The sequence below is a fragment of the Rhinopithecus roxellana genome, chromosome 12 (assembly GCF_007565055.1).
Source record: "Rhinopithecus roxellana isolate Shanxi Qingling chromosome 12, ASM756505v1, whole genome shotgun sequence".
Classification (NCBI taxonomy): Eukaryota; Metazoa; Chordata; class Mammalia; order Primates; family Cercopithecidae; genus Rhinopithecus; species Rhinopithecus roxellana.
Window position 1 is genome coordinate 94,556,928 of NC_044560.1, and position 12,255 is coordinate 94,569,182.

A 12,255-nucleotide genomic window follows, 5' to 3' on the forward strand; every position below is an offset into this window, starting at 1 on the left:
GCCCTCATTTCCCTTGCCTCCAATGTCATTCTAGACTTGCCATCTTTGTTCTGCAGGGTCCTGCTCTGCTCCTCCATTTCTGGGGTGGGAGGGGATGCACTTCCCCTTTGGTTATTCCTCTCAGGCCCCATCCTGGGAGACCCAGCCACACACAGGTACCAGGAGAGATAGTTCTGTATGCATTAAAGAGCAAAAGAATATAATCCAATGTCCCTCTCTTCTCCCACCTGCAGAGACCAGATGCCCCTCTAATACCCAAATAAGAAATGTTTAAGCCCACAGTCCCTGCTGGTCCCTGCTGGTCACCTCTGGCTGTCTTAAACCTGGCATTGTCCCATCTTTCTGTAATCACTTTACTGAAACTCTCAGCACTGCTCATGGATTGACTTTCACAGAGAGCTGAGGCTTGGCAGTCACATTTGGCAAGATCTCCCAAAGGCTGGGGTAGCAGAAGGAGCACGCAGGCAAAGGCCAGGAGCAAAGGGCTCCACAGGGTCTGCAGGAGACTCTCTCTGCTGAGGAACAAGCCCCACCCAGCCTGCACCCTGTCACAGCAGCCAGCTCATTCCCCCATGCTGGCATGTTCTTCACATGTCCTCGCCCTACTGGGAAGCCAGATCCAGAGAGCAGGGAAGGATCCAGGCACCCCCCAGAGAAGTTCAGCTGCAAAGATGACAGCCCATTACATTATTATGATGGATAGGTGGGATCTTCCAGGACCCAAACTCCTCCACTTCAAACTAGCATGTTGGCTTCACCTTTGCAGAAGAAACGGACTTGAAATGAGACTGGGGATGAGGGGCCGGCAGGGGCAGATTGTGCAGGACCTTAAAGGCACACAGAAGCTATGGGCCACCCAGAAGCCAATGCTAAGCCGCTGGGAGTCAGTGCCACTGCTCACCAAGCTCTTGCCACATTGGCATCCTTTCAGTTCCTACAACAGGCCAAGGTTTTTCCTGCCTTCAGCTCTTTCCACACAGTTTCTTCGGCCTGAAACGCTCTTGCCCCACACCTCTTTGTGAACTTCTATTTATCCTTTAGATCTCAGCTTAAATGTCACTTCTTCAGAAAGGCAGTCCTTGACTCTCTCCCACCTAAACTGCACTCACCGCATCGTTTTTCTTCATAATCCTCACTGTAACGTGTGTTTAGTTGCTTAATATCTGTCCTGCTAGGAGAGTTCTACAGGGTAAGGGATGCAGTAGTGGATGCAGGGGATGTCGTGGTTGCCCAGGTGAAACAGGACAGTAGCTTGGACCAGGATGATGGCAGTGGGGAGGAAGAGATGTGAACTCTTTGGACTTAAGGACTGGTGAGAGTTAGCCAAACCAAGGGGCAAGGAGCAGGGGCCTGGGAAAAAGAAAAATGCACTAGAAACTGGAGCTTTTCTGAAGACCAGAAGGAAATTCTTAATGGCTGACATATCAATATTCAAGTGATAGATTTTTCAGCTGCAAAATGTCTTCGAATCGAGATGTCACATTTCACGTACAAGATGGACCTCGGTTCGCAGACAAGGAAATCAAAACCAAAGAGGAGTAAAGTGACTGGCACATAGTCACAGAGGCAGGGGTGGGGTTGCATCCCAGTCAGCCCAGTGACTCCAAAGGTGCTCTTATGCACTGCACTGGAGAGATGCCCAAACAAAACACTGTAGACCAAGTGAAGGTTATAGGAACTTGAAACCCTGAGAGTCTAAATCAGAAGTTAAAGGAGTGGAAACCCCCAGGCTAAGCTAATCTAAGCCTAACCTAAACCTGGATGCTGTCCAGCTGGTGAGGAGGAAGTATGGGCTGAGGGAGGGCCCCACCCTAGCAGAACCTGGCACCTTGGCCAGCAGGTCAACAAGGTGTTTTCTTGGCTGCACAGGGGTGCACACAGCTTCTTGTTAGTAAATGTAGGGCCAGAGGTTCAGTCTTGCTTACGTCTGTCTCCGTGTTCTGTCTTCAGTGCTTGCTCCTAATCCACCCATCGGGAGGCATTGGTTCTCTAGCATCCAAGACAAGACCTCCCTCTTCTTTGTCTATCCAGACTCCATGGAGAAACTGAAGGCACTCACCCCATTGGTGCCCCTTTTCCTTCACGAGTTTCTTCATCCAGTTTACTGCTTCAGCCCCATCAGGGCTGGAGCAGGCCTAGCAGTCACCTCCTCCTGGAAGCAGCCTTAGGGCCCCTGCTGGTCACTCAAGTGACTAGGCCTTGGCACACAGACTCCACTCTTGCTCGCCCGGTTGCAGTCCATCATTGAGCTCTAGATATTCACTCAATTCTGGTGTGATGGCTCGTGCCTTTGGGGAGTGCTGTGCCACTTTTGTATAGCAGCCTCCAGAATTCCTCACTGGGCCCCTCACCTTCTTCTAGAGTTTTGGCATCAGCTGTGGCCAGGCAGTGTGAGCTACCTAGCTGAGACTCCCCTGGTGTCCTGTTATCTCAACACTGAAAAGCCTGACCTACAGAAGGTTCTAGCATCACTGTCCTGCTTCTGATACAAAATATGGCCAGCCATTGCTGGTGCCAGGAAATACCTGAAGGCCTGGGAACATCTGTGTGCCCAAGTAGGATCCCCTTATAATCACTCCTCTGGATTCGGAGTGAGAAGTGAAAGGGAAGGCATCTTAGGGGCCAGGAATGGGAGTTCACTCTTTCTGAACTCCACTGGGGTGAGCTCTCCTAGACCACTGGAGGTTCAAGGGCCTACTTAGGCTTCAAGCATGTCTAAGATGTGCCCAGACTGCCCTAAGCTGAGGTAGGCTGGGGAGCAGATTTCCAAGGAAATAAGCCTGCTCTGTGCACCTGGAAGCAGGAGGGACTAGCATTACTAATCACCTACTATGACCAATAGCATACAAGAATTTATATATATTGCTCATCTACTATGTAGATTTATATATATTACTCATCTATGGGATTTGGCAGGGGCTACAAATAGGAATTAGTGCCAAACACCTGCTGCATGTATTAACATATTAAGTGTATTATAAGTGGAACTATGAGAATGTTAGAGAAACACCCGAGGTTTGGTCCAGGTCCTGCTGCTCACCACACAGAAAGCCAATCACTGAGAGGACAAGTATTGCCAAGGAAAAAGGCTTTAATCAGGTGCTGCAGCCAAGGAGATGAGTGCTCAGCCTCAAAATCCATCTCCCTCACTAAAACTAGGGGTTTATATACCAGGGAAGAAATGTAACAATGTGTAAGAAAACAAGGACTATGGAGGGGCAAGGAGGCATCTGGTGCAGTGATCTGGTGAGTTTCAGTTCTCTGATACTTTTTTTGAAGGTCCTTTCCTGAGGAAGGAACTCAGATAAAACTAATGCAAGTTTCAAGCTTTAACAGCAGAAGGATCAATTTCTATGTTCCTCCAAAAGAACAGTCTTTGGGAGTCTTGGGCCAGTTTCAGTGCTCCCTTTCTATTTATCAGTTGCTCACTCATGAGGAATCTGGCTGTCAGTGTTTCTGGCTGCTTCATGCTGAGGAGGGGTGTCATAGGCAGCTCCATACCATGAGTGACCATGTGGCCGCTGAGGAATCAAAAGTTAATCTAATACAGAGTTTTCTTCTGAAACAGTCTTTCTTTCTCCAGTCTGCCACTTCCACCAAAGATGAATCACAGCAGGACCAATCTACCTGCAAAATAGGCTTCAGTCCCATATACTTGACCTGATTACCTACACAAAGTGTAGCAAGAATCATTGACAACATAAGCTCTCCTAAATTGGCTTTGCTGGAACCTATCACAAGGCCATTTCAAAGCACTGGGGAAATAACCAGTTCCTCCAAGTGTGTCCCATTACAAAAGAAAACAGATTCTTATTTAATGTATGAAAACAAGCACATTGCCATGAATTAAGAATATTCGGCCAGGCATGGTGGCTCATGCCTGTAATCCCAGCACTTTGGGAGGCCGAGGCAGGCGGATCACGAGGTCAGGAGATCAAGACCATCCTGGCTAACATGGTGAAACCCCGTCTCTACTAAAAATACAAAAAGTTAGCTGGGCATGGTGGCAGGCACCTGTAGTCCCAGCTACTCGGGAGGCTGAGGCAGGAGAATGGCAGGAAGGCGCCTCGGGAGGCGGAGCTTGCAGTGAGCAGAGATCGCGCCACTGCAGTCCAGCCTGGGTGACAGAGTGAGACTCTATCTCAGGAAAAAAAAAAAGAATATTCACAAATAGTTTCCAAATTCTGGAGAAATTAGGCAGGGTGAGAAACATGTTTCAAATTGTGTTTACAGGAGTATACTCTACTCAATACACTTAAAGTATATTTCAAGGATATAAATAGCTCAAAAGAAAAAAATTCTCCAGACTCTGGAAAACAAAAAGAATCAGCAGTATTTCAAACAACAAAAGCCATTAAAAAATTCAGTCCCTTATTAGTTCAGTCCATGCAATCAACTCCTGCTCTGCTTCGTATTGGGATATGAGCACATCAGCCTTTCAATAAGTGCCCTGAAAGTTTTCTCTCTAATCCAATGGCACAATCTCCAAAGTTATCAGAAACCTGCATTCAAGAGTGCAGTGGGGTAACATCTTGGCTCACTGCAACCTCCACCTCCTGGGTTCAAGAGATTCTCATGTCTCAGCCACCCAAGTAGCTGGGAGGCATATGACACCACGCCCAGCTAATTTTTGTATTTTTAGTAGAGACAGGGTTTCGCCATGTTGGCCAGTATGGTCCTGAACTCCTAGCCTCAAGTGATCCACCACTTCAGTCTCCCAAAAGTGCTGAGATTACAGGCATGAGCCACCATGCCTGGTCCCAATTTTCTATTAAAGAGCAGATCAATACTCCAAGAAAACCCTGTTATTCCAACACATGGGCCCAGTCACTGGCCTTGCATCACTGTCCTGAGGAGTTGACTGGTATCGATGCTCAAAATGTATCAGGTTGGTGCCTTCCTGAGGCTCAAGAGTCAAAGCCCTGTAACTTAACAACACAAGCATTAGTTACTAGGATATTTATACTAAAGAAAGTCCTATCGTTTTCTCTAACATGTTACAAATAAAAACACTGTGATTTACTGTTTAGGAATAACTGCCTGCAGTATTTAAAACCAGTGTATTAAAATAGTTAGGTTACTCATTGCATATGTCTAATTGTTAGTATTCTAGTGACAGAACTGTGACCCAAAGCATCAAAAATGTGATAAGCCCTATGCCAAACTTATCAAACTAAGACTTTTTCCTCCATCATCGAAATATGGTACATGCAAGTATCAGTTTTGTAAATTCAATATGAGAAATAATCTTTCACTTCAATACTGAGAGGTGAAGCTGGCTGGGCTTCTGGGTCAGGTAGAGACTTGGAGAACCTTTCTGTCTAGCTAAAGGATTGTAAACACACCAATGAGTGCTCTGTGTCTAGCTAAAGATTTGTAAACGCACCAATCAGCACTCTGTAAAAATGACCCAATCAGTGCTCTGTAAAATGGACCAATCATCAGGACGTGGGTGGGGCCAAATAAGGGAATAAAAGCTGGCCATCTGAGTCTCCCGGTGGCAACTTGCTTGGGTTCCCCTTCCAGGCTGTGGGGAGTTTGTTCTTTCACTCTTCGCAATAAGTCTTGCTGCTGCTCACTGTTTGGGTCTGCACTACCTTTAAGAGCTGTAACACTCACTGCAAAGGTCTGCGGCTTCACTCCTGAAGTCAGGTGAGAACACGGACCCACCAGAAGGAAGAAACTCGGGACATATTTGAACATCGGAAGGAACAAACTCTGGACACACCATCTTTAAGAACTGTAACACTCACTGCGAGAGTCCGCGGCTTCATTCTTGAAGGCAGCGAGACCAAGAACCCACCGGAAGGAACCAATTCCGGACACAAGACTATACAACAAAACAAGGGCAAAGTAAGAACAAGTACAAAACAATTTCTTTTCAGCTATTTTAAAAACACATTATCACACTTCCAAGACTGGTTTCTAGACACAGTACTGACAACTGATTAGGTAAATTTTACTGCCAAAATCTTCAAAGCAGTGCAACACTTACACATATTTTGTTTTCTTTTTTTTTTTTCTTTGAGACGGAGGCTTGTTCTGTCACCCAGGCTGGAGCGCAGTGGCCGGATGTCAGCTCACTGCAAGCTCCGCCTCCCGGGTTCACGCCATTCTCCTGCCTCAGTCTCCCGAGTAGCTGGGACCACAGGCGCCCGCCACCTCGCCCGGCTAGTTTTTTGTATTTTTTTTTAGTAGAGACGGGGTTTCACCGCATTAGCCAGGATGGTCTCGATCTCCTGACCTCGTGATCCGCCCGTCTCGGCCTCCCAAAGTGCTGGGATTATAGGCTTGAGCCACCGCGCCCGGCCACATATTTTGTTTTCAAGTTATATACATGAAGGTCAATCAGTGATAAACTACTTGAGATTTTAAAAAATCACTAGAAAATATCACCTTTTTTTATTACTACTTAATCCAAGTGAATGTCACTTTAAATTCATTTGAGAGAAATTCTAATCAATATAATTTCCTTAAGGACAAGACTAATCTTTCCTCAACATTAAAACTTTGTATCCATATCACAGTTTTTCTTCATTAAAGGAAACGATCTGAAACCAACCCAAACTATTGATTCAGTTGACTCACCCTGGAAACAACCACCACTTAAAACAGTTCCACTCTCATCCACTTCTCCAAACAACAAAATATATAATGTACTATTTCTGTTCAGAACTTAAAAAAATAAGTATTTTTACAACATGACTGGGTTTTCCATCCAGTCCCAGATTTTTTTCTTCTTGTTTTTTCTGTAAATAACCAGACATTTTACTCCAGGACAAAAAATTCACCACACAAGATCCTTTCTCATACAAAATTATTATCTTTTCTTTACAATCTTCTTTGCCAAAAATACATCTTCACATCCATGACTTTCTTCACACCTCTCTCCCTTGCTTACTGGTTCCTTACTAGTTTGTTTTATAATCATTTTCAAGTCCATAATTTGAATTAATTTTACTTTTAAATAACTTCTGAATTAAGTATAATTATTCTTTTTCTCACTAATAGCACATTTGTGGCACATTTTATAGGTGTAATTATATATTAACTCTAATTCTTATCCTTGGTAACCTTAAGTTTTCGTGAAACCCTATGAAGCAATAAATCCTGAACTATCAGAGCATTTTATAGCTGAGAAAAGTTCCACAATTTCTAGAAACATATTTCCCAGTATCATAACCCTTTCTTAACTGGAAATGATGCAGATGTTAATGAGCATCAAAATAATTTTAAGATTTAAAATTACACAAAAAGTTTACCTAAAACATTTATGCCATTTACATGTACTCAATTCTTTCATTTTTAACAGTTAATCTAGATTATTTCTGAAAACAGTTACTAGACACCATCATTTAAAGTTGGTTATTTCCTTGTTAACCAGTGTTTTTCTTTTTTCTTTTTCTTTCTTTTTTGTTTGTTTGTTTGTTTGTTTGAGACAGTGTCTCACCCTATCACCCAGGCTGGAGTGCAGTGGTGCAGTCTCAACTCACTGCAACCTCTGCCTCCTGGGTTCAAGCAATTCTCCTGCCTCAGCTTCCCAAGTAGCTGGGATTACAGGTGTGCACCAGTGCACCCAGCTAATTTGTATTTTTAGTAGAGATGGGGTTTCACCACGTTGGCCAGGTTAGGTCTCAAACTCCTAACCTCAAGTGATCTGCTTGCTTCAGCCTCCCAAAGTGCTGGGATTACAGGCATAAGCCACCACACCCGGCCTAACCAGTTTTTTCATAGCCAGTGAACTTCAGGTGCTCACTTTAGAGCCTCCAAGTTAAGGGCAAGCGCGGTGACAAATATAAAATCCAGACAAATGTATGCTGACAATTCTGAAGACAGTTATATTTTCATTTTACCAATAATTTTAAAACCAGTTTGTTTAGTAAAGATTTACTTAAGTCATGTGAACTTGAAAACTGCTTTGACCAGGTGAGGTGGCTCATGCCTGTAATCCCAGCACTTTGGGAGGCCGAGACAGGAGGATCACAAGGTCAGGAGATCCAGACCATCCTGGCTAACACGGTGAAACCCCATCTGTACTAAAAATACAAAAAATTAGCTGGGCGTCGTGGCGGGCACCTATAGTCCCAGCTACTCGGGAGGCTGAGGCAGGAGAATGGCGTGAACCCGGGAGGCGGAGCTTGCAGTGAGCCGAGATTGCACCACTGCACTCCAGCCTGGGCAACACAGCGAGACTCCATCTCAAAAAAAAAAAAAGAAAGAAAGAAAAGAAAAGAAAATTGCTTAGACTTATTTACTTAATTTATGAGCGCTCTTATAAGCCAACACAGCATATAACGGCAAGTGTACATACAAATAAACACAACTAGGTATGTAGACATACATACAAGTGAAAATCCAATAGCTTTTACCTTGAAACTTCACCCATGCCAAAGCAATACAAACTCACCAGCTTTACATGGTTACATTTTGTTTGCCCTGACAGGTAATCCAACAAAGGCTATGAGCCAAAATTTTGGGTAAAGCAGTTTTCATGGCAGTTTGATTTTTAAGGGCCAAACCTCCCCAGACTCCAAAGAACACTGGGGCTAAACAGCACCAAAGGAAAACATCACATATTAACCAGGCCCGACTCTGCTTACAACAGCAGCACAAAAGCCTGGATACATCCGACTCTATCCCACTTTCCCATTCAACAGCCAACTCCAGATTCCAAACAAGATTGGGGCCAAACAGTATTGCAAAAGATTATCAAATTGAATTCTAATTCCTCATGACTGTATCAAACACACACAATCACCAGAACACTATCCAACTACTGCAGCAACACACAAGCCTCTAGAGTGTCCAAACTGAAACAGTCAGGGTGCTTCCTCTCTCTTCTGTGTTTGGGCTTGATCAACCAGCAAATGGGAATTCCTCAAGGAATTTCCCAAATTGAGAGGACCTGACCCCGCCATCTGGTACCCAGAAAAGATGCTCACTTGCCGGTACATAACACACAAGTACAAACAAGTCCCCAAGAGTGTCCATACTGAAACAGTTGCAGCTCTTCCCTCTCAGTCAGTTGGGCTTGTTCCATCTACAAATGGAAATTCCTTTTAAAATTTCCCAAATTGGGAGGAGCAGATCCTGCTGTCTGGACCCACAAAGGACACTCACCTATCTGGGTGCCTAGCTAGAGTCTGAGGCTCTATCTAATCAACTGTAGCTGCAGTGGTGGGTCACAAAACATAATCTGGTCGTTGGGATTCTTCCTTGCGGTGAGGATGGTCATGGTGAATGGGACCAATACTCCAAAAGATGTCTATCTCGGGGAACTATCACTCACTAAGAAGGGAGTGGGTGCCTGGAGACATTGGAAGCCTGTAGGTGCTATGCCTTACGCCCATTGTCCCCTAAGACTGCCCTCAGGATGGCAAAAACAGTGCCTCTCCACTCACCACGATATCTCCAGCACCTGCACAACACCTGGGCCACAGGAAGGATATGATCAATGGATGCTGAATGGATTCATTCTTTTTTTTCTTTTCTTTTTTTTTTTTTTTTGAGATGGAGTCTTGCTCTGTTGCCCAGGCTGGAGTGCAGTGGCACGATCTTGGCTCGCTGCAACCTCCATCTCCTGGGTTCAAGCAATTACCTGCCTCAGCCTCCCAAGTAGCTGGGACTACAGGTGCCCGCCACCACACCTGGCAAATATTTTGCATTTTTAGTAGAGACGGGGTTTCACCATGTTGCCCAGGCTGGTCTTGAACTCCTGACCTCAAGTGATCTGCCCACCTCAGCCTCCCAAAGTGCTGGGATTATAGGTGCCAGCCACCATGCCCAGACGAATTATATTATTTAATCCCCCTACAACTATATAAAGTAAGTTATGTCATCTCCATCTTACAAATGAATGAGACACATGGAGGTTAAGCAGTTTTTCTCTGGTTACACAGCTAGAGCTGGGGCTTGAACCTTCAAGATCAATCTAGCTCCAAATCCAGTGTTCTTTCCACTATTCATTCATTCAACAAATGTTTATTGAGCACCTACTCTATGCCAGTCCTGTTCCAAGAGGTAGGGATAGGACAGTAAACAGACACAAATCCTTTCCTTCAGGAAGCTTACTATCTAGGAGACAAAATTCCCATTTGATAAGAAGGATATATAGCATGTCAGAGTGATCATGCTAAGGAGAAACATAAGGAAATAAAAGACATAAGGACAGGGGATAGGAAGTACTGGGGAGGTTGCAATTTGAGACAAGGTGACCAAGAGGTCTCCCTGAGAAAATGCCATTTGAGAACATTCCTGAAGGAGGGAGGGAGGGAGTCATGTGGATCGGAAGCATTCCAGGCAGATGGAGCTGCTGCTGCAGAGGCTCTGAGGCAATAGGAATGAAGCCAGAGAGGGCCTTAAGGCGGTGGGAGGACTCTGCTCCTCTGAGGGAGGCGGGCCACTGGAGGGACTCTGCACCTCTAACTGGATCACTGGGGCCACTGGGTTAAGAACGGCCTGTGGTGGGAACATGGCAGAAGCTGGGAGACAGCCCCGCAGCCTCTGCGTTCTCCCCCAAGTACTCCCATTCGCCACCTTCTTGTGGATCTGTGGGTGGTTCGTCCGCACCTTCCGCTCTGTGCCCACGGCTGCCTCCTCCTGCTGACCTTCACTGTCACCAGTCTGAATTACCCCAATAACCTCTGTTTTGGGGACAGAGTTCAATAGCCCTGTGAGAAGCCTGCCTTTCCACTTGACTCCAAGTTACTTGATAAGACCCAGAACTAGAATAGAGCCTTGCCCAATCAATGTTTAAACCAACGAAGCTTTTAGGCTTTGTTTCTCCCATCCAAAAAGTTCCCTTCAAACCCCCAAGGGAAGGGGAAAAAGAAGGAAAATTTCATGGGTCCCCTGCTGCAGCTCTGCCTGGGACAGCTGGCCCATGGGTCTGGCTGGGACTGGACTCTCCTGGGGACCAGGGTGGGTAAATAAATGTCAGATGTGTACAAGAGGAATCTGCAGCCAGCAAGCCTTTTTGGGCCCCTGGCTCCCCTGCTCCTCTGAGTCAAGCCCCTTTATTATAAAGGGGATACCTTTATAATGCTTTTCAAAGTGGTAGGATGAACACCTGCAATGCCACACCACTGTCTCCCCACCCCATTCTGCCCAACCATCCTCCTGATCCAGCCTGCCCTGACCTTTCTCTGAGGGGAAGGACTTCTAGAGCCATGCCATCCAGCAGGGACACAGCCACATGACAGATGTGGTGCCTGGGCATTTGCAATGTGGCTGGGATAAATGAGATGCACGGTAAGTGTAAAATAATACCTACCAGATTTTCAAGACTTTTTTCACGCCTGTAATCTCAGCACTTTGGGAAGCCGAGACAGGAGGATCACTTGAACCCAGGAGTTTGAGAACAGCCTGGACAACACAGCGAGACCCCCATCTCTATTTTTAAAAATAAAAATAAAATACTTTGTACAAAATAAAACTGTAAAACAGCTCAATAACATATATTAAAATGTGTTTTGCAATTAAAATATATTAATTTAAATGTATTAATCGTATGGGTTTCTTTTTCATTTTTGAATGCAGCTATTAGAAATGTTTAAATTGTCGGCCGGGCGCGGTGGCTCAAGCCTGTAATCCCAGCACTTTGGGAGGCCGAGAGGGGCGGATCACGAGGTCAGGAGATCAAGACCATCCTGGCTAACACGGTGAAACCTCGTCTCTACTAAAAAATACAAACAGCTAGCCGGGCGAGGTGGCGGGCCCCTGTAGTCCCAGCTACTCGGGAGGCTGAGGCAGGAGAATGGTGTGAACCCGGGAGGCGGAGCTTGCAGTGAGCTGAGATCCGGCCACTGCACTCCAGCCCGGGCCACAGAGCGAGACTCCGTCTCAAAAAAAAAAAAAAAAAAAAAAAAAAAAAGAAATGTTTAAATTATATCTGTGGCTCACACTATGTTTCTTTTTTCTCCCCCCACCCCACCGAGACGGAGTCTCGCTCTGTCACCCAGATTGGAGTGCAGTGTCGCAATCTCGCCTCACTGCAACTTCTGCTTCCCGGGTTCAAGCGATTCTCCTGCCTCAGCCTCCTGAGTAGCTGGGACTACAGGCACCCACCACCATGCCTGGCTAATTTTTGTGTTTTTAACAGAGACAGGGTTTCACCATGTTGGCCAGGCTGGTCTTGAACTCCTGACCTTGTGATCCACCCACCTCAGCCTCCCAAAGTGCTGGGATTACAGGCGTGAGCCACCGTGCCCGGCAGCTCAGGCTATATTTCTAGTGGACAGGGCTGTTCTAGAATTA